This window comes from Pipistrellus hanaki, assembly GCF_964339955.1.
Source record: "Pipistrellus hanaki genome assembly, chromosome: 15".
Classification (NCBI taxonomy): Eukaryota; Metazoa; Chordata; class Mammalia; order Chiroptera; family Vespertilionidae; genus Pipistrellus; species Pipistrellus hanaki.
Window position 1 is genome coordinate 41158985 of NC_140517.1, and position 22938 is coordinate 41181922.

Consider the following 22938-nt stretch of genomic DNA (forward strand, 5'->3'; position numbering starts at 1 on the left):
TTCCTTTACTTAAGCTTCGTAGTATCTGCCTCACAGAAGTTTAGAAGTCTTGATGACGCCTAAGTGGATAACCTGGTGTAAATGGGCAACTAATGTCCTACCTAGAGCCTCTGGGACCAGCAGTCTGTCATCTGGTAGGGGCCACCAACCATCTGGTCCTTTGATGGCTTGCTTCTGTTCAGCCAATTCCTCCTCTTGTTTGGTGTAGGTCGGGGTCCGGCAGGGTTACTAAGACTTGTAAAGGCCCCACTGGTTTTTGGGCATCTTCCTTAGCAGTTTGGTCTGTGGCTCTATTTCCTCTGGCTTCAATTGTCACCCCTTTCTGATGTCTTTTGTAGTGCATTATTGCAACTGCTTTTGGGAGTCAGATGGCCTCAAATGAGGCTAAAATAATGTCCTTTCTGGCTGGAGTTGGTAACCCTCTTTCCCGGTGAATGGCACAGTGTCCCCATCAAAGGGCCTAGATTAAGGCCAAAAGTTTACTGATGTTCCTCTGTTCAGGAACTGTGCCCAAATGGTGTGGCCTATGGTGACTACTGCTGCCCCTGTATATCAGATCCCATCTTGAACATAACTGCTCCCATCAGTGTAAAGTACCTCATCTGGTGATGACAGCAGGACATCTGTCAGTACTGCGTCTGTTATCTCTCTGCAGTCATGAATGGGTTCCTCTGGATCATCTGGAAGCAAGCTGGCAAGGTTGATGGCCAGTGTCTTATGGAACCGGATGCAGGTCTGGTCCAGGAGAAGAGCTTGGCACTGGGTGATATTGGACATCCATCTCTCTGGAGCACCTCAAAGGGGGCCTCAATGGCATGGGGTGTTGTCAGCGCTAGCTCCTGGCCCAGAGTCTGCTTATCTGCCTCCTTCATCATCAATGCAGTGGTGGCCACTGCCCAGAGGCACACTGGCCATTCTGCTGCCATAGGGTCTAGTCTCTTAGACAGATAGGCCACAGGTCTCTTCCAGGGACCTAGAGTCTGAGTGAGAATCCCTGTGGCAATGCCCCTTACCCCACTCACTTTGTGATATCTGGCAAGGCTAGGGCAGGTGCTGAGAAGAGAGCCTTCTTTAGCTCCTCAAAGGCTCATTGTTCTACTTCAGTCCAGTTTAGCGGCTGCGTTCCTCCAGTACGTGTTCCTTCTTAGGCCTACAGTCCTTCTTGATGTCCAAGGAAAACAGTCAGTTTGTCTGGTGGCTCCCTGGACTGATATCTTCCTAGAGGTCCCATCGGCTCTGTGAAGACTGAATAACCTGCCCCAGTGTTCACCAAGAAATGAATAGGTTTGCCTCTCACTTGTAAGGTTACCCGTGGAGGCTTAATTGAAAGAAGCCCTGGTCCTGTCAGTCTTCTTCCCCTAAGTTAAAAAACCCTTGAAGTCTAAGTCTCCCTTACTTTCAGACCATCTCTGTCTCTTCCGGCCTCACGTTCTGTCTCTCTCCCTCTCTAATCTCTGTCCCTTCCCATCTCTTGCTCATGTCTCTCTCCTCCCTTTCTCACATACACACTTACACTAATAAACCCATATCACTTTCTCTCCCAAACTTTGTTTCTGTTTCTGTCTAAATTCTTTCCTCTAGGACTCCCAGAGTCTCTTTGTTAAGTCTCTGTTTCGTTCTTTCACTCTCTCCCTGTTTCTCCTTTTCATCAAATGCACAACTTTCATAAAAACTTTCACGATTTTACATTAGCTTTTAAACCTTCTTTCTATGTCTTTCAAAAATCTATAACCATACCTCAAATCTCTTATTATTTTAAAATATTTAGAAAAGCCAGAGGGAAGAGGGAGCAGGTCCAGTAACATGTTCTCAGGTCTCCAGCCGCTTGAAATTTAAACTGCAACATATTTCCTAGAGATAAAGATCTCAGATTCTGACAAGCCTGGAAAGGGGAACGGGAGAATTTCTAACTGTGCCTTTAAGCCCCCTAATAGAACATGGTGAAAAGTGTCCAAGCAGTCACGGGGGGTTTTGAGGTCTCATTGGGGTGCAGGGGGTCACGGGAATTTCTCCCCTCGCCCTCACGCAGCACAGCTGCTGCCTCCAGCTACTCAAAACAACCCCTAGAGGTGGGCGGAGGCAGGGAGCTCAGGGGTCCCAGGAGGCGAAGGCGGTGCTTCCACCAGGGTGTTTTCATCAGGCTGTCCACCACCTGCCTCTTGCTAGCGAAGGTGCCTTGGGGGAACCTGTGACCCCTACACTACAATCAGACTCCCTGGACTTTCTGCGTGTGTTTCCATTAATATTACTGATTTAAAAACTATAATTTAAGAGTTGACACACACACAAGGACCAAGCGGCCCACAAAATATTTTCCTTTTCTTTTAAAGATTTTACAATGTACTGTAATCATTAATTACATTAAACTTAAATGGCCAATTGAAACAAATAGTTCTGAAACTGTACCTCCACCACTGACTAAACTGGGTGGCGGCAGAAATAAGATTCATTTAGTTCTTTTGAGCTTGCTGGACAGACTTGGCAACATTGCCAGCTCAAGCTTCTTTCTTGTAGATAGTTAACTTTAGAATTTGGTCTCTGCTTTTTTTTTTTTTTTTTATAAAAATACACTCACTTTATTTTAGAAAAGTATAGACCAAAGGAATCGGCTTATAAACTGGCCTGTTACGATTCACAGGAAGCACGTTCCGGAGGCCAGGTTCCTGCCTCTGCTTCGCCACAGGCCGGAGTCCAGTAGGGCATGTGCTTCAGGAAGGCTGCTCCAGGAAGAGCAGGGAGGTCAGCTACAGAGGCCACTCCCATGTAAATGCCCATGACCCTCATCCTGGGGATGGACACAGAGTCGGTGGGTGGATGAGGACAACCCACTCCCCTGCATTTCTCATCTGTGTGTTCATTTCACTGCTGGGAGGGGTGGTCTCTGCTTTTAACCCTTTTTTTTGTACCACAATTGTTACAATTTTATACCTTCAAATCAATAAACATAGACATAAATATTGTTAGGTGGGCTGATACCCCTCTGATAGAAAGCAAAGCACACCTGGGAAAAAGGAATCCCAGTGGCCACTCGGGGCAGTTTGCTAGCCGTCAGAGCACTCAGCTTTAAACAAATTAAAGGTTTCATTCTTTCTTTCTCTTTGTTTCCCCCCCCACACACACAGATTTTCACTTACATGAAAAAATAATTATACCCAAGTAGATAAACAAAATATCAAACAAATATCTGTACTTATATTCTTTCAGTAAACAAGTACTATTACAATGTTTCAGCAAAACAGAAATGGCACTCATATTGGACAAAGGAAACAAGACTAATACTCTAGGAACTGTGAGGTGAAAGTTACCCTACAGACCAGCGTTGACCTGGGAAAAAGAATGGTTAAATCAAAGGCATTAACATCAGAGCTGTATTCGTCAGCCCGTTTTCGGAAATCCTGAAAATTCTTTCTTTTTCCCCAATCTATAAATAGATAGGCAAAGGATAATTCCAAAGCAAATCCAAAAGAGTACAAATAAAATCTCCTTTGTCAACCTCCACACACTCAATTGCAGCCGCACACTCTCAACACTCCCAACGACACTCACTCAGACCTGAACCAGAGAGTCTCCAGACTCTATAACCAGGCCTCGGTGGTCGTCACCACCTCGGCTGTGAACTGGGAGTTCTGAGGTGTCACGCCTCCCGGCCGTTCACGATAACAGGGTACGTACCAAACCAAGACAAGAAACCCAAAGAGAAAACAGGCCTGACTTACCAGCGCCGAGCAGGCAGATCCTGGCATGGTCTGGAGTTCCAGAGAACCTGAAATTTCTTAGAGGGGCTTGCTGAGAAGCCCCTCAGGTGGGATCTCGCTGGGGCCTCCAGATGTTACGGAGCGAGTTCCCAAGAGATGGACCACCGAAACCAATTTGATTAAGCCAGCAAGAATTTATTACAGATTCGAATCCGGGCTCAAACCTTGGCTGAGGCAGCAGCCGGCAAACACCCAGGTAAGAGCCCCGATGGAGGGGCAGTCCCTTCTCTTATACCTCCTTTCCCATTCCACTGCTGGTTTGTCACTCGCTGATTGGCCCCTCAGGACAAAGAGCTGGCTGTCCTTATCTGTTCCTAGGTAGTTTGTACAGATTTATCTGTTCTGTCTCAAGCAGAAATGTCTGTTCTGTCTCAAGCAGAAATGTAGGATGCTGCGGTTTTGCTGACGCCAATCTCCTATCTAGATCTAGAGGGAGGTTTGCATGTTTCACTGTAGAGGAATTCCAGGCACCGAGTTTAAAATTTTCTACTCTGGTCTGGTTTGTTTGTCCTGCCTTGCGGCTACTGGAAACAGGACAAGCCTGCCTGGGGGTTGAGCCTTGCAACAGAACTATGTTATGACTAAAAGTTATGCTACCTTTTTTGTTGTGTGTCCTGTTGCTCATTCCTTCCCTGGCCTAGAGTCCTGTCTTGATAGGGCCTTGCTGGCCATCTGGAGTCCTGCCTTGACAGGACTTGTCTGGGTCTTGCCAGCCACAACAGACTCACCTATGGTTTTTAAGGTGAACACCAAAACACTCTGGGGGCTCCCCTTCTCACTGATAGGAGGCCCACACCCTCATGTGGCCCACACGTCCCAGTGTGTCCAGCCTGGCTGTCTGTCTGGACCTCCCCCTGGCACACCGTCTTTTGCCTATCCACCCCAGCAGCGCTGGCCTCCTGTGGTCTTAGCCACAGAGTCCGCTCTTTCCTCAGAGCCTCTGCCCCGCTGCTCCCTCTGCCTGGAGTGCCCAGGCACCACTACCTGGAGTGCCCAGCCCCCAGGTGCCTAGCAGGCTGTCACAGCGCTGGTGCAATGCCCATCGTGTGCGAGGGAAGCTCTAAGCCAGGGGTCTTCAAACTATGGGCCCTCGGGCCACATGCAGCCCGCATAGGAGTCTGATCCAGCCCGCCAGGTTTTTTGGGCAGTGAGTGCAGCCGAGGTGTTACAGCAGGAATTAGTAGTTCATATAGTCCGGCCCTCCAGCTCTCTGAGGGACCGTGATCTGGCCCCCACTTTAAAAAGTTTGAGGACCCCTGCTCTAAGCAATGGAGAGGCATCGGCTCCCGACATGGCCTCCTCACATCCTGCAGCTTAGGGCTCACGTGACACTCCCTGGTGAGGTCGTCCCAGGCCTTCGGTGTAAACACGCCTCACGCCCTGCAGGAGATACCCGGTGAACACTGCTATACTGCCCTAGGTGACTTTTGGTAACACTAACCTATAACTAACCCATTATATACACTGAGTGGCCAGATTATTATAATAATAATAACACATAATAACACATAACAATCTGGCCACTCAGTATACATATTCAGGCGCAGTACATGAATTCATGCATGTGTGGAGTCTGGACAGCCTGGCCAGGGGGAGGGGACATGGGCGGTTCGCCTGCCTGCCTGCTGGTCAAACTCCTGGTTGAGGGGACAATTTGCATATTAGGCTTTTATTATATAGGATATATACACTGAGTGGCCAGATTATTATGTGTTCAGAGATTATAACCATCTGGCCACTCAGTGTATTTAGCTGTAACTTGTCTTTTTATCTGTACCCCCAACCCCGGACTAGAACATCGGCCTTGGTCACTGTTGTATCCCCAGTGCCCATAGCAGGGGTGGGCACACAGTAGGCGCTCTGTGAGTGTTTGTTGGATACGTTTATGGAGTCCTTCAGTTCTGAGTGCCTTCCGTGAACCATCCCATTCACCCCTCTCATCCGTTCTGTGAAGTGGAGGGTCTATGGGCCCATTCCACTGAAGGAAAATGGAGTCTCGGAGGGTGCAGCCACTCTCCAGAGGATGCACAGCTTGCAGCAGAACTTCTCTGCCTGCCTGGGCCTCCTGGCTCTCAGGCCAACCAGCCAGAGGCTGCTGCCCTTGCTGAAGGGGCAATGGAGCAGGGAGGGGGGCTCAGCCACGGAGTGGCACCTGCAAAAGCTGGGGTGGGGCAGGCACAGGCGGTTGCCCGGAGGACCAGCCTCGGGGCGGGTTGAGAGCTGCCTGTCTTTCTCTGTAAATGGTCTCTGGGAGGAGTTCATGTGCTTCTCAGAGTGAATGTTTTAAGGACCAAGTTGAGTTTTATTTAAAAAAAAAAAGTTTTTATTGATTTCAGAGAGGAAGGGAGAGGGAGAAACATCAATGATGAGAGACTGCCTCCTGCATGCCCCCTACTGTGTACCAAGTCTGCAACTCCATCATGTACCCTGGACCGCAATCAAACCCAGCACCCTTCAGTCCGCTGAGCAAAACTGGCTGGTGCCCAAGATGGGCTTTAGATTTATTTTAATTTAAAAGGGACAGTAGTAATTTCCCCCAGAAAATTTTATTTCCAATTATTTTTGTTTCTTAAAAGATTAATATAATCTGAAACCGGTTTGTCTCAATGGATAGACTCTATCTGATAGAGTGTCGGTCTGCGGACTGAAAGGTCCCAGGTTTGATTCCGGTCAAGGGCATGTACCTTGGTTGTGGGCACATCCCCAGTAGGGAGTGTGCAAGAGGCAGCTGATTGATGATTCTCTCTCAAAGATGTTTCTGACTTTCTATTCCTCTATCCCTCTCTCTTCTTCTCCATAAAAAATAAATGAAAATATATTAAAAAAAGATTAAAATAAAATTCACATAACATAGAATTAGTCATTTAAAGTGTACAATTCCGAAGCATTTAAAGCTTTCAACATGTTTTGCAACCTCCACTTCTATCCTATATAATAAAAGCGTAATATGCTAAGTGTCTGACCATTCATTCCACCAGTGGGTAGGCGCTCTGACTGGTAGGATAGCTTGCTGCTGGGGTCCAGCTGACAGAGACTGGGTGAGACTGGCTGAACATGCCATGGAGTCCTCCTGCTGTCCAGACCCAGTTGGCCAACCTCCCCGACCCTCCCCAGCTGGCCGACCCCGATCAGCCCCAATGGGGATTGGGCAAGACGGCTCCGATCAGGCCCAATCACTAGCCAGGCAGAGGGACCCCACCAGTGCATGAATTCATGGACTGGGCCTATAGTCTGATTATCAAACATCATCACTCCAAAAGGGAAGTCCATATTCATTAAGCAGTCATTCTCCATTCCTCCTCCTCCAGCCCCTAGTCACTGCCAATCTCCTTCCTGTCTCTGTGGGTTTATCTATGTTGGACGTTTCATGTAAGTGGAATCATACAATATGTTTGGCTTCCTTCCCTCAGCATAATTTCAGGTTCACCTTTGTTGGAGCATGGATCAGAATGAGGAGGCTAGAGGCTAATCCTATCTAATAAGAGAGTAATATGCAGATTGACCATCACTCCAACACACAATAGCTGCCCCTTGTGGTCAAAGATCCTTTCCCCTTCTGAACACAAGATGGCCACCATAAGATGGCCAGCAGGGGAGGGCAGTTGGGGGTGATCAGGCAAGCAAGGGAGGGCAGTTGGAGGTGATCAACCCTGCAGGGAAGGGCAGTTAGGGGTTACCAGGCCAGCAGAGGAGGGAAGTTGGGGGCAAACAGGCTGGCAGGGGAGCAGTTAGACATCAATCGGGCTGGCATGGAAGTGGATAGGGGGTGATCAGGTTAGCAGGCAGAAGCAGTTGGGGCAATCAAGAAGGCAGGCAGGTGAGAAGTTGGGAGCCAGCAGTCCTGGATTGTGAGAGAGATTTCTGACTGCCTGTTTAGGCCCAATCCTGGTGGTACATCCTAAACAGGCAGTCAGACATCCCTCAAGGGGTCCCACATTGGAGAGGGTGTAGGCTGGGCTGAGGGACACCATCACCCCCTCCCTCTGTGCATGAATTTCATGCACCGGGCCTCTAGTTCTTTCTATAACAGGGCAACACTGTTATCTTGTATTCTTCTAGTCTGAAATGTGATGCTTTGATGGAACTCCATTTTGTGCTAGCAGACAAATCTTTCCGTAGGTATTTAATGGATGAAAGGGCTAAGGCAGAGAGGAAAGAGTAATTAGCTCCTCTGAGGTCACTTAACACTACAGACACAGAGACGATGGCAGAGATAGAAACCCAGAAGCATGAAACCGTAATACTCTGCCACCTTTTGATGAATTTAAGCTGCTCAGTCATGTCAGTGTCATGCAACTACTTTCTATTAATTTTGTATTTTTGTCAATCTTTCTTCCATGAAAACTGAATGGTATCTGTATTGTGCTACAGTGGTGGGATCTAGGGGCTGGTACTTGTTACCCAATTTAATGAAAACATCTGTCTGTTGCTTAGTTCCCCATGAAACATAGTAACCTCTATTTTTAAAAACTGTGTTTGAAGTTTCCACTAGTCATAAACAGTCCTTTGTTCTATAAATTAATTTTGTTGTTAGTGGCTTCTGTATCAACTGACCTTGCAAGCTGCTCTGCTGCTGTCCCTAGCTACCCCAACCCATGCCAGGTGTCTCTTAGTTATCTGTACTCAAGGTTACAGGCTTCCTGCAAGATATCTGCTAAGCATAGCTAGGGCTCTTTTGAAAACATGAAAAAGGGAGGAGGCTCTAGACAAAAACATTAGAAAAATATAAAAAGCAAAAGCTTCCTCCATGTCTTTTGCTCAGAATTTGAGACATATTTCTCTGAGCCCACTGGTGTAATAAAGCAGTGTAACTCCATTTCTCTAAGTGTTGCTTGGTTTTTCTCCCATCTTCTGTAACAAGTACAGCATTCCTTTTTATGACTGAATAATATTCCACTGTATAGATATACCACTTTTTGTTAATCTTTGTATCTAGTAATGGACATTGGGTTGTTTTGTGTTACTTAATGTTTCATTTAAAAAAATATTTTTATTGATTTCAGAGAGGAAGGGTGAGAGAGAGATAGATAGACAGAAATATGAATGATGTGGGAGAATCATTGATCGGCTACCTCCTGCACAGTCCATACTGGGGATGGAGCCCACAACCCCCGCATGTGCGCTTGACTGGAATCAAACCTGGGACCCTTCATTCACCAGGCCGACACTCTACCACTGAGCCAAACTGGCTTCGGCATACTTCTTGAAATTATTTTTGCTCCTATCAACCTTCCTTATAAGTTCTGCAACTGCTTTTAGTCTCTCATCTCCATCTGGATATTTTTCAGCAAAGGCTGTGTGTTTATTTTGGAAATGTCTCGCAACATTCGACTTTTTGTTGTTTGCAAATTTCTCACCACATATAAAGCATACTGGTAAACCAGTCTTGTCAGTAGAGAATGCAAATGATTTAGTCCATGTATCATTAAACACTCTGTTTTCTTCAGAAATTTTTCTCTTCTTGCCTTTATCCATGGCTGGTCTACCGGGGGGTCGAAAACAGGGACGTAATAAGAATTCACAAAATTAATCAGGGCCCCAGTGTACCCCATAAATCATAATCAGTGCCTGATGTAAATAATAATTAATAATGAGGGCCCAATGTCATACTCGTCATTATAAAAATAACTTTTTTGTCACTTTTTGGTAATAATTTCTTTTCCTGACCCCCTCAAGAAGTCCTCCTCATCATAAAAATATTTTTTCTCACTTTTTTATAATTATTTCTTTTCCGAACCCCTCAGAATTACTCTTCCTCATCATAAAAATAATTTTTGCCACTTTTTTTTTTATTATTTCTTTGTTTGACCCCCTCAGAATTACTCCTCCTCATAGAAATAAACATTAAATTAACAAGTCACCTTTTTTTTCTTTTAAACAATTCATCAGGCCCCCAATATTTTGTAAATTAATTAGTGAGCCATGCATGCCATAAAAATAATTCATCAGGCCCCCCAATATTCTGTAAATTAAATTAAATTAATTAAATTAAAAATATAACTAATAATTTTATTTATTTAAAAAATGATTTTTCATATAATAGCCACAAATTTCCTACAGTGTACACCTTACAAAAGGACCTGTCTCCCATGCTTAACCAACAACAAAAATTAGTATCTGTTAATTTTTTTTTTTACCTGGCTGCTGTTTTTTCTCTTTCAGGCTCTTGTTCTCCACTCACTGTACAGGCCCGACTCCCAGTGACAGTCACACTGCAAGCCCTCTCTTTCTCTTTCTCCAGTCCTCTCTATCCTCTCTGTCTTCTTCTTTTTCCTTCTCCCTTTTTTCTCTTTAATGCTTTTTTTAAATTATTATTTTTCAGTGTTCCCTCTGTCAGCACCTCTCTTTCCCCTCGCAGCAGTCTCCTCCTCTCCAGAGCAGAGGTGCTCGCTCAGCGTGCCCTCAGTGACATCATACGTTGTGATGTGAGGGAGGAGGCTGGGCCAGGACAGGGACACTGTGGTTGCCTAGCGATGCTAAGTTGCCAACAACCTGCCACACAGAGCGCCAGGAGCTCCAGAGGCGGCGGAGGTAAGTGATACAGCTCCCCGCATCCACCTGCTATTGGCCCTGCTAGTATCAACCCTGCTGTCGGAGCCTTGGCAAAGCCTCAAAAGAGCCGCATGTGGCTCTGGAGCCATAGGTTGCCGACACCTGCTCAATCCACTGAGCCAAACCATCTACAGCTGTTTTGTGTTACTTTTAAAAATCACACAAATAATACATGAATTCAACCTTGCTATAGAGATTCAAAGCAGACTGAATCAGGTAGCATCAGAAGTGAACTTTAAAAATATATATATATTTTATTGATTTTTTTTCACAGAAAGGAAGGGAGAGGTAGAAGGATAGAGAACATAGATGAGAGAGAAACACCAATCAGCTGTCTCCTGCACACCTCCTACTCGGATGTGCCCACAACCAAGGTACATGCTCTTGACTGGAATCGAACCTGGGACTCTTCAGTCTGCAGGCCGACGCTCAATTCACTGAGCCGAACCGGCCAGGGGGAAAACTGAATTTTCTTTTTTCAAATCACCCCAGTGACCCTCTTTCTCCTTAGCTCCAGGAAGAGGTAACATCCCAAGGGGATTTTTCTCCTAGGACCCTGGGACACGGACACTCTAGATTTTGTGGGTAAAAATGGCAACAGTAGAGTGAAAGCTGACACTGAACACTCACCAGGTACCAGGCCCTGCCGAAGCTCCTTCCAGACATCATCTCATTCATTGTCACAACAATGAAATGCAGACTCCTTACTCATTCATCATCCCACCACTGTCGGCCTCCAGACATCATCTTCCGTCAGTCTCCTCCCTGCCTGCTCCACATGCCCTCCCTCCATTCCTCACACACAGACCTTGCGCCTGTCTCGGGGCTTTTGCACTGGCTGTCCCCTCTGCCAGGAAGCTCCCCTCTCCCTCCATGTGGCTTCCTCACCCTTGGCTGGATTGTCCCCTGTCCACCTGGTCTCCAGCACCTGAGTCCCCCTTCTGTTATTCTGGTTTACCGCCCTTCCCAGCACTTCCCTCCACTGATGGATGCGGCCGATCCATCTGTTTGTTGGGCACCTGCTCCCTGGGACAGCAGCCCCACGAGGCCAGGAACTTGGTCTCACACAGAGCAGTCAGTCGGAGTTCCTGTTGAGTTAGAACCACTCTCATCCCATTTGACAGATGAGTCTAAGGCACAGGGAGGTGAAGTTGAAGCATCCATCTTGTATGAAAAATGCTGTTTAAAATTTTAACCCTGCTATTTGGTTTCTGTAATTTAACCATCCCGAGACAAGGTTTTCAGTACTGGCGCCGGGCCAAGCCTCTGGTTGAGTTTCAGGGCCCCAGTACATACGGGCTCTTTAAGAACTTGCAAGAGGGGGCCAGAAACACTCCATATTTGGGAGACAAAGAAGGTAGGATCATATAAATAGGGAGAATTCATACATGTTGTGGCCCAGAATTTGAGAGACATTTTCCTCTGGACCCATGTAACTCCATCTCTCTAAGTATTGCTTTGTCCTTCTGAGGTTTTCTGTAACAAAGTCACCCAATGATGAATAGTGGAGCTGGCACTCACAGCCACGCAGCCCAGCTTAAAGCCTGCAGGCTTCAGATCCATTCAGAGTCTGCTACAATAATTTACCTTTTGCTATTCCATCTCTCCCTCCCACTCCCACCCCAGCATCTACTCAGCTGGGGAGTTTGTGGGTGGGTTAGGCTGGGCTTGGCTGGGTGGCTCTCCTGGGCTCAGCTGTGCTGGCACGGATCCTGGGGTCAGCTGTTAGCCGGTTGAGCGTGGTCATGGTTGGGATGGCCTGACACTTGGTGTCTGTCACCGTCTGGGAGGCTAGCCCAGGCCAGTTCTTACTGGTGTGTGGAAAGTGGCCTGGGACTCGTGGTGTTCCCCTGGGCAGAATGGCTCCCCGGCTCTTTGTCCAGTGGAGTCGAAGAATGAAACCACGGAGGAAGATGGTATAGCAAAGGTCTAAATTTATTGGGAAGCAAGTGTTGTACCGAGATTCCATGACCCCCAGAGACCAGCAGGGAGCCAAGTCCAATGCAATTAAAAAGAGAGCCCTCTTCCATGCTAACATGGGCTCTGTCCCACTCATGCTGACAGCATGGCGGTGGAGAGCGAACCTTCTACAAGTCCAGGGGTTTTATACCGGTGGTGATGTCACTGTTTTCCCTGACCCTGATTGGTTGGGTGAGAGCTAGGGCCCAGCTACACAAAATGGAGGATAACTCCACCCTGCCCCACAAGGAGGCAGGGTACTAGTCAGGAGTGAGCCTCACCCTGCCCTCTCACCAGCACAGACTCCCACGTGGGGAGCAGGAAAGAGTCCCACCAAGTCCCTTTTCCCACAGTTTATAAAGGCTGCGGTTTTTTGTGCCTTGATATCCCCTCTCATTGGTCACTATTCCCCTTTGATTTGGTCACTACAGCAACTCCTGAGCTCAAGCCTCACATGAAGTATATGAGATTCCCTCCTTCTTCTCCCATATTATTCTCCTGTTCCCTCTGGGCTTCCTTCCTCCAGCTTTGAATGAGGGGCTTCCTTTCCTTTATTATGTAAATGTGTGCCTTCTTCTACTCCCAGCTCCCTTATCTTATGGAAATGTATCCTCTGCTACTCTGTAGACCTGTGCTTTTTCCATGGACCCCTTAATTCTTAAAAGTTCCCAAACCTGCCTATTCAACCCTAAAAGTCCCTTTCATTACCGTGGTGCAAAGGTGCATGTGGAAGTGTGCAAGGCGCTCAGTGGAGACTGAGGCTTGAAACCAGCCCCACTCCCTTCCATCTCATCATGTTGGCAAAAGTAAGTCCCATGGCCAGGCCAGCATCACATAACCAAGCCATATAGTGCAGATCCTGGCTACACGCAGGGGTGAAGAGTGGTGGTCAACAGTACAACCTCCCAGAGCTGCCACCAGCTCCAAGTTCTGGGCCCTGCTCCGGGGCCTGGCCGAGAGGTCAGAGGCCATCTGGGAAGGACCCCAGGGAGCTTGTATGTGGGGATGCTTAGAAGGAGACTCCCAGGCTCAGGGTGGCCTGAGTTTGTGTGTGTGTGGTGAGGGAACAGCAGGAGAGGGTGTCCCAGAGAAGAAGCTGTGGAGTCAGCATTTCTTGCTTGGGTGTGGCTGTCTGCAGGAAGCAGCAGGGAGTTTCAGCAGCACTCATACTTGCTGAATTACCCATTTTAGGGTTGATTAATTTAGCGCTGCATCTACATATCTATCTATTATACATTGATTTATGCTTTTTCTTGATTTTTACCTTTAGCTCAGTTAAATATTAGCTCCTAAGTGAAAGTGAGGATGAGGGCTTCATGAAATCCCCAGAAGATCTTGAGTTCACTTCAAATTATTTTCTCCCGGTTCTTGCGTAAGCTTCAGGCCTCGCAAACCCACCTTGCATCCTGGTCCCATTAAGAAGCCACTTAGTTGTCACTACAGCACATAAGGACAGAGGACGGGCACCTCCTTTTCACTAAGGGAGGGAAGTTCCTGGTTTGCACAAGCGAGCTTCCCAGGAGTTTTGCTCCTTTGTGAAAAGAACTGGGCCCAGATGAATATACAGCTTCCCTGGTGAAGTGAGGCTGGCCAGGCTGTCTCTAGCAGGGCAGAAACATCTGTCCTGGCTCAGGGCCCCTGGCCGAGGCCAGCACACTCCTGTGTCTCCCCATCACAGATGTAGGAGAGGCTGTCACTCTTACAGTAACCATGGGCGTCGGTTTTCCTGGTTTTGATCTCCTGGAGTGGCCTCCCCATCCTCAGGGCTCACAGGCTTCCAGAGGCTCATGTCTGTAACTGTTCAATCTCAAATCCGCGAGCTGGACAAGACGCCTTAATGAACCAGTTAGTTAGGGGTCATCTTTATTGCACACAGGCTGAGAGCAGATTACCTCTGTCAAATTATGAACAATCACAGGAAGGAGTATTCCCTTTTTATGTCCTTCTAGTTCTTTTTTTTTCTTAAATTAAAAATTTTAATTGATTTTCCACAGAGAGGAAGGGAGAGGGATAGAAAGCTAGAAATGTCGATGAGAGAGAAACATTGACCAGCTACCTCCTGCACACCCCCTACCGGGGATGTGCCTGCAACCAAGGTACATGCCCTTGACAGGAATCAAACCTGGGACCCTTCAGTCCACAGGCCGATGCTCTATCTACTGAGCCAAACTGGTTTCAGCCTGTCTTTCTAGTTCTTTGTGGAAGATATTTTTTGCAGACAGCTTGTAACATTGAGTACATGTCATATCTAGCAAATACCTGTCATATCTATACAGGCAGCTTGTAACCTTGAGTACATATTTATACAGACACCTGTAACCTTGGATGAACAAACATTTGCCATGAGAATATGGGAATTGTTGTCCTTATCAGTGTATCAGCCTCTTTAGATAGCTAGCATGCAAGGTCAGGCAGTTTAGTTTATCTTTTCTATTATTCAAGCTAAAAACAAAGTTATTTTACAGTCTAAAAATAACAGAGTTGACCTACAGGATAAGAGAATAAGAATAAAAGTGTAATTCAGACAGCAGTTTTTCCAAAGGAGGGGCTACTATGCTTCATAACAACAGTGATGCTTTTATAGCTCATCTGGAACCATGCCCAGTCTCCCACATTTGGAAGATTTACTGTCCTCCTGGTGCATTTGGAGAGTTAATTTCTCTGGGTTTTACTCATCAGAACTCAATTTTTCTGGTCCTTGGTCTCTGAGCACTGAGAGACACTAGTATGTTCTTCCCACTCAGAGATACTATTCTGACCCAGATCGAAGAACCTGCATCAAGTGTTGGGCTTTTACAATATGAGAGTTACTCCTGGCTCCCCCATGCCCGCCACTGTGTTCCTAAGGACTTCGTCAGCATTGACTATCATATTACAGAAAACCGAAGAAGAACAAAGCAATACCAGAGAGATGGAGTTACGTTTAATAAGCGCGGGTCCAGAGGAAAATGTCTCTCAAATTCTGGGCCCCAACTTGCAGGTATTTTTCCTATTTATATGTTTTTACCTTCTTTGTCTCCCAAATATGGAGTGTTTCTGGCCCCTTTTGCAAGTTCTTAAAGAGCCTGCATGTGCTGGGCCTTGAGACCTCCACCAGAGGCCTAGACTGGTGCCAGCACTGAAAACCTTGTCTGGGGAAGGTTTAATGGCCTCTCTGAAGTGGGAGTAGTCTTAGCAAGCAAGAATTTACAGAAGCCAAAGAGCAGGGTTAAAATTTCAAACAGCAGTTTTTATATAAGATGGATGCTTCAATCAGACCAGAAACAAAGTCCTATGCTCAGCCTTGAGAGGGCCAGGACATTATCAGCCTCACACCCTGCCAGCCTCAGCCTGTGCCCACCCACCTCCTGAGGAAGCTGCCCACATGTAGGGACAGCCCAAGGATTAGAAAGTGCTTCCCGACTGGGCATTGAGGCCTCCCGAGGGTTCCACATTTCCCAGCTGCAAGCAGGGCAAGCTGGAAGCTCCCAGGCTACACCCCACTCCTGGCTTTCCATATTTCCCATTCACATAGCTGAGTCACCCTGTTTGGATTCAAATCCCTTTTCTGCACTGATAAGCATGCTTTGCCATTCTATTTAGACTTCTGTGCTCCAGTTTCCTCATCCGTTAAAAGGAATCATAAAAGCACTGATGTTGTTAGGCAGAATAGTTAGTTACTAAGGCAGGAAATGGAGGAAAGGGGAAAAAGTTTATCTTATCCACTGAACAAAGAAGTCAGCCATTGTAGGACTTGCCAAACAAGATGAGTAGTCCACAGGTTCTGGGTTTTAAGATATGAAAATCTTTGGAGGACATTATTCTATCTCTCACACCGAGGGCCACATCTTTGTTACCTCTTCCCCCACCCCCCACCCCCTTCTTCTTTTTCTTCATTTTTATTGATTTTAGAGGGAGAGGAAGGGAGAACGAGAGAGATATAAACGTTGTTGAGAGAAACATCAGTTTCTATGGGCTGCCTTTTGCATGCCCCCAGCCAGGGATTGAGCTCAAAACCTGGGGATGTGCCCAGATAAGAATCAAACTGGTGTCCTCTTGGTGCATGGGTCAACATCCAACCACTGAGCCACACAGGTCAGGCTCTAGCTCTCTTCTGTGCCAGGTGAAGAGCTTCATGATCCCTAACCAGTTTGGCTCAATGGATAGAGCATTGGCCTGCAGACACAAGGGTCCCAGATTTGATTGTGGTCAAGGGCATGTATGTTGGTTGCAGGCACATCCCCAGTGGGGGGTGTGCAGGAGGCAGCTGATTGATGTTTCTAACTTTCCCTCTCCCTTCCTCTTTGGAAAAAAAAAACAACAACAAAGAAACAAAAAAAAAAAACCAATAAAATATATATTTAAAAAAAAGATCTTTAAGCCCGGAGCAGCCAGGCCTGGAGAGGCAGCAGCCAGGCCCAGAACAGCCAAGCCTGGAGCATTCAGGCCTGGAGCAGCAGCATCCAGGCCTGGAGCAGCAGCAGCTAGGTCCAGAGCAGCAGCAGCCAGGCCCAGAACAGCCAAGCCTGGAGCATTCAGGCCTGGAGCAGCAGCATCCAGGCCGGAGCAGCAGCAGCCAGTCCCGGAGCAGCCAGGCCTGGAGCAGCCAGGCCCGAAGAAGCATCAACCAGGCCAGGAACAGCCAGGCCTGGACCAACAGCAGCCAATCCCGGAGTATCCAGGCCTGGAGCACCAGCAGCCAGGCCCGGAGCAGCCAGGCCCAGAGCAGCAGCAGCCAGGCCCAGAGCAGCCAGGCCTGGACCAACAGCAGTGAAGCCCAGAGTATCCAGGCCTAGAGCATCCAGGCCTGGAGTCAGGACCGGAGCAGCAGCAGCCAGGCCCAGAGCAGCCAGGCCCAGAGTAGCATGTTCCTGCTCATGCATCTGTTAGCTTCCAGGCTTCTGCAAAGTCTTGTGCAGCAAGTCCAAGGACTCTGAGTAAATCTATACCAGCAACAAAAGAGACTCATTTAGTAGCTAAAAATATTAATATGTCCATAATTCTGATTTCTCATTTTGGTTTTTTGCATCAGCATTGTTGTTGTTATTTAATAGCCAGACTTTTGCTCTTCACATTCAAGTTTTAAAAATAGCATGTATGTGGTTCAGTTTTTGTATTGGCATTGTTTGCAATTGTTTTTAATTTTAGAGCTCTATTATTGATGTGTAAATTTTATTTTAATTAGTAAAAAAGGTGAGATGTACAGAGCCGCCTGAGAAGGCACATGGACATTCTTTTAATTTTTATCAGCTAAGCCTGAGGGCACTGGCAGAATCCTCTTATCAGTGCTAATTTCTTAATGCATGTGCTTGGAATGAGGAACAAATAGGACCTTGACTCACCCAGGTCTCGATAAAAAATAGGGAGCTTACCCAGATTTTGATGAATGGGATCTGGGCACACCAGAAGCTCCTTTTGACCTTAAACTCCCCTTGGGAAGCCAATAAACAAACAAACAGACAAAAAACAATAACACAAGGGAATTAAAAAACCTGATGAACAATAGTAACTGCTGAATATAATAGAATCAGAGGTATGGAAGGGGAGTGGACTGATGATTCTCAGGGAAAAGAGGAGTGGGGAGTGCGGGAAGAGACTGAACATAAATTGTGCACCTATGGATGAGGACCATGGTGGATGGGGAGAGGGCAGAGGGTGGGGTGGGAATCTGGTGGAGGGGAAAAAAATGAGGAACTTTTGAAATAATATGAACAATAAAGGTTTATTAAAAAAATTTTAAAAAAAGAGATTCATTAGGATCAAGTCATTTCTCAGTAACTACAGCAGCACCACCAGCAGCAGCCACATCCTGAGGACTGCACTACTGATACTTCCACCTCACAAATGAGGACACCGAGGCACCAAGGAGATGAGGAACACTCCCGATGTCACTGCCAGGAAATGAGGGAACTCCAGAGGGTCATGCTCTCCTGGGGCCGGAATCATTCACAGCATTCTCACTCTGGGCCCATGCTCCCGGTTCCCGGTGCACGCAATCCTCCACCTGCAGTGATTCTTCTCAGCTGCAATGCCATCTCCAGCTGGTTTTCCCAGAGGACTTGGTCAGAGACTTGAGAAAGGGTAGGGAGCCACCTTGTTGCGAGAGGGGGAATCTGAGAACCTGGTCCGGGTTCTCGATGTGTGAGTTCCACCTGCCAGTCTTGCTTTGTGGTATTTCGTGTCTTGAAAATACTCACATACTAGTCATTTATTCTCTTTTATTTAAAAGTTTGAAAAGTTTAACTTTTTAAAAAATATATTTTTATTGATTTCAGAAAGAGGACAGTAGAGGAAAAAAGATGGAAACATCAAAGATGAGAGAGAATCACTGATCAGCTGTTCCTGCAGACCCCCAACTGGGGATCAAGTTCGCAACCCAGGCATGTGACCCAAACCATGGCCTCCAGGTTCAATCCCTGAGCCACACCGGTGGGGCAAAAGTTTAACTTTCTATTGTGTATAACTTAGAGCACAACACTTATAACTTAGAGTGCAACTTGAGGACTTTATGAATGCATATCTCCAGGAAGCCACAGGATATAGAGAATTCTAGTCATCTCAGGTTTCCTTGTGCCTCCTTCCAGTCAGTTCCACCCACGGTTAATCTCTTTCTGATTTCTCCCAAGACAAGTTAGGTCAGCCATTTCTGATAATTATAAAAAAGGAACTGCTCTCTTTTGTCTCTGGCTTTCCTACTCAACATTATGTCATGAGATTCAACCATGTGGTGGCATGTAGCAGTATTAGTGTTTTTTGAGATTGCCACGAGGCACTTCACTTTATGAATATCCTACACTTATTTACCCAAGCCTGCTGCTGATGCACATGTGGGCTGGTTCAGTTTTTAGCTACTATGAATAGAGCTGCCATTCACATTCTTTTACATAAATGCAAGCAATTATTTTTCCTGGGTGTGCACCCAGATGTGGAGTTGCCGGGCCATTTGGCACACTGGTGTCTAGTCTTCGTTGGTGCTGCCAAACATTTTTTTTTTCAAAGTCATACTGGTATTTTTCAGAGTCATACTGAGATAATTATTTAGATATTTTTAACGAGTCAGAAATGTGAGTCATTTGTCTTGAGCCACATCCAGAAAAATCAAACACTGCATTGAGAGCATGTCTTAAATCAAGTTTGCTAATTCCTGGCTGTTTCTTTTCTCTCTTTGTAAAGCTGCTGAGGTAACTTGTTGTTTTAATTTGCATTTACTGGGCTCCTACGGAGGGAAATTGGACATAGTTTTCAATCTCTTGGCCCATTGGCTCATGCATGGGGAATGTCATTGTCTGAAGGCCTGGGTCTCATGCCTCACAGAATTCTGGTTCATGGGCCATCATTTATCTAGACCACTGTGGACTACTGTGTCAGGACCCTGTCTCTCTCTTCCCTTCAGATAATAATTTAAAAAATCAAGACCTTCTTTCCTAATTATCCTATCTGGTCCTAGCAGCTGAATTTGAACCCTGGAAAAGTAAATAGTACCACAGTGGGAAGGCAGCATGGAAGACAATAGTGACCAAAGTCATTGAATAACTACGTACTGAGCACCTGTTTTTTTCCCGGGCACTGTTCCAGCCACTGGAGCGACAGCAGGGGACAGAACCAACAGAGATCATTGTTCCCGGAGAGCTTGTTTCCTAAGGAGGAAGATAAGAAAAACTATAAACAAGTATGATGATAGGGACAAAGGAGAGAGAGAAAAAAGGGGCCCAGCAGGTGTGGCTCAGAGGTTGAACCTATGAGGCAGGAGGTCACAGCTCAATTCCCATTCTGGGCACAAGCCTGGGTTGCTGGCTTGATCCCCAGTGGGGTCTTGTAGGAGACAACCGATCAATGTTGTTTCTCTCTCATTGATGTTTCTGTTTCTCTCTCCCTCTCCTTTCCTCTCTGACATCAATAATATATATATATATATATATATATATATATATATATATATATATATATATATATGCCACATCCTCCCCACACTGAAGGACCTGGCACCATGGAACAGAGGGACGAGCAGGTGCAAAGGTCCCGAGGTGAGGGTATGCTGGAACAGGAAGGAGGCCAGTGTGGCTGGGGAGTGACCCACGGGGTTTCTTAGAAGAGGAGGGTAATTGAAAACGGAGGGTTTAATTTATTTATTCACTTAAAAATATTTTTATTGATTTCAGAGATGAAGGGGGAGTGAGAGGGATAGAAACATCAATGATGAGAATCATTGATTGGCTGCCTCCCTGTACCCCTCCTACTGGGGATCAAGCCTGCAACCTGGGCATGTGCCCCATCTGGGAATCTAACCAGTTACCTTTTGATGCATGGGATGACACTCAACCAACTGAGACACACCGGCCAGGGCTAAACTCCCTCTTTTTAATAAACACTCCACAAAACTACCCTGTTTCCCCAAAAATAAGACAGTGTCTTATATTAATTTTTGCTCCCAAAGATGTGTTAGGTCTTATTTTCAGGGGATGTCTTATTTTTCCATGAAGAAGAATACAGTACACATTTATTGTTTAATGAAAAGAAAGGAAATTTATTACCTGTATAAGGTACGGTAGTACGGTATTTGTCAACACAAACCAGACAAACTGTGAATCCTACAGTATCAAGAATTTACTCATTTATTCAATGACAATCATGTCATCATCTTCTGGAATATCATCATAACAATCCAATTCCTAAATTTGCTGGTGAATTTCTTGTGACTCCATGTCTTTAAATGAGTACTTCTTGTCAATGTTGTTTTTTTGTCATTGACTTCTTGTCAATGTTTATCGCATTGCATTTGCAATGCAACTGCCAGTGATTTTCTCCCATGAATTCTTTACCCAAGTCACAACTTCTTGCAGTTTAGGTTTCCAAAGTTTTCACACTGATTTCTCTCCATTCTATTTTCAATGTAGTCATTAATTTCCATGCGGAAATTGTCTTTGAATGGCTTGTTTATTGCAATATCAAGAGTGTGGAGATACTGGGGGAATCATTATCTGATCTATTTTTCTTTCATGAAGAAATGTCTTCATGTCTTTAGTGCGGTGAGTGCTGGCTGTATCCCAGACTAGCAGACCTCTTTGGCTCCCTCACATAACAAGCGGCAGCATTAAATCGACCCACTTCCTTATAACTGCTTGTGTGGCCAAGGCTTTTTCAATTTCAAGAATAAAAATGCCCCAAACATGTTCAATCTATTCTGTCTTGCCCTTAGAAATGATTAAAGGAGGGATTTTAGTGCCATCCAGACAAATTGCCAAAATACATGAAACACCTGCACTTTCATAAGCAGTGGAGGGATTGTACACTAAGGAGGCACACTGCAGTTCAATTGTTGTTTGGGATGATTGGCCCATAAACACTGCAGTTTCATCCATAGCAATCATGTTGGAAAGATTGTATTTAGAGAAGTCAGCATCGTCAATAAAGGACTTGATTGCAAGTGCTCACTTAATAACCTGAGTATCTTCCAACCTAAACAATGTTGTAGATCTTCTTAAAGACAGTTCACTTCACTGAAGGAAATTATCCAGCCAGTGTTGTGATGTTTTGAAGTCTTTGGGGGCTATGTCAAACTGTGGTGCCATTGCAAGGGCAAATTCTTGAATCTGAGCCCTATTCACAACCAAAGCCTTTGATCTCCTGTCAACAACCCATTCACAGATCAGTCTTCCAGATCGGAAAATAATGGTTGCTGACCTGATTCACACTTGTGCTTTTTAGCATTTCCCTTGTCCACTTGTTCAATGAGGTTACCATACTCTGCTCGCCATTTTCTGACCAATAGGATACTCAACATCTTCTCTTTGAAGAAAGCAGTAAGATTTTGGCCCCAAGAGTCTTCCAGCACTCCCCACCTTCGCCGCGTCCTGTCTGCTCTAATCCTCCTGTACTTCTACAGGCATCTGCGAAAGTCTCCTCCTCTCTCCTGCCCCTTGCTCAGAATTATGGGGGTTCCAGAAGAAAAGAGAGAGCAAGATACTGAGAACCTTGACCTCCACCTCCACACAACAGTGATGTCAGGACTCCACGTAACATCACTGGTTGCTAGACGCCAGTTGGGGCGGCCCGAGCGACCAGTTTACAGTAAATTAATTTTCATTCTGAAAATTTACAGTAAATTAATTTACAGTAAATTAATTTTCAGCCGGGGGGGGGGGGGGGCGCTTATTTTCGGGAGGATGCCATATATTTCACTCAGAAGGAAACTTGTAAGTAGGTCTTATTTTCAGAGGATGTTTTATTTTCTGGAAAACATGATATTATTACACCTGCTAATGGTTGACTCACAAAGACCACCATGTCTCCGCTGGGCCACCATGGGAAGAACTAAATAAGCAGGCTCATCCCATGATTTCTACATGTTGAAAGGCCTGTAATTATTCATATTTTACAGACAGTGAAACTGAGGAGATTGTATTCACTTCCCAGCATGATATTATTCACCAGTGAGTAATTAATTACTTAATTGAGCAATGAGCACAATTTTTGCACAGTCTTCTAGTGATTGGAGGGGATATAAAAGCCACTGGCTTCATGGAGCTGATATTATAGTGATGAGGTAGAAGTAATCAACAAATGAATAAGCAGCATTTCCAATGGGGGTGAAGGAGAGAGGGAGTGCGTGGATTGAGGTTTAGTTGCAGATATAAAATGGTCAAGGAAATGCTCAAAGACTATGTAACATTTTAGCAAGACCTAAAAGAGTGAG

General features: G+C 45.9%; 1 long non-coding RNA gene across 1 annotated transcript in view; it reads right to left on the reverse strand.

Moving 5' to 3' along the window:
* LOC311609979 overlaps window positions 1-4110 on the reverse strand; it is a 73413-nt gene extending 69303 nt beyond the window's left edge. Inside the window, exon 1 of the long non-coding RNA XR_014792874.1 lies at window positions 3717-4110. This is a non-coding gene — a long non-coding RNA (uncharacterized lncRNA). The remainder of the gene's footprint in view (window positions 1-3716) is intronic.
* Between the last annotated feature and the right edge of the window lie 18828 nt (window positions 4111-22938).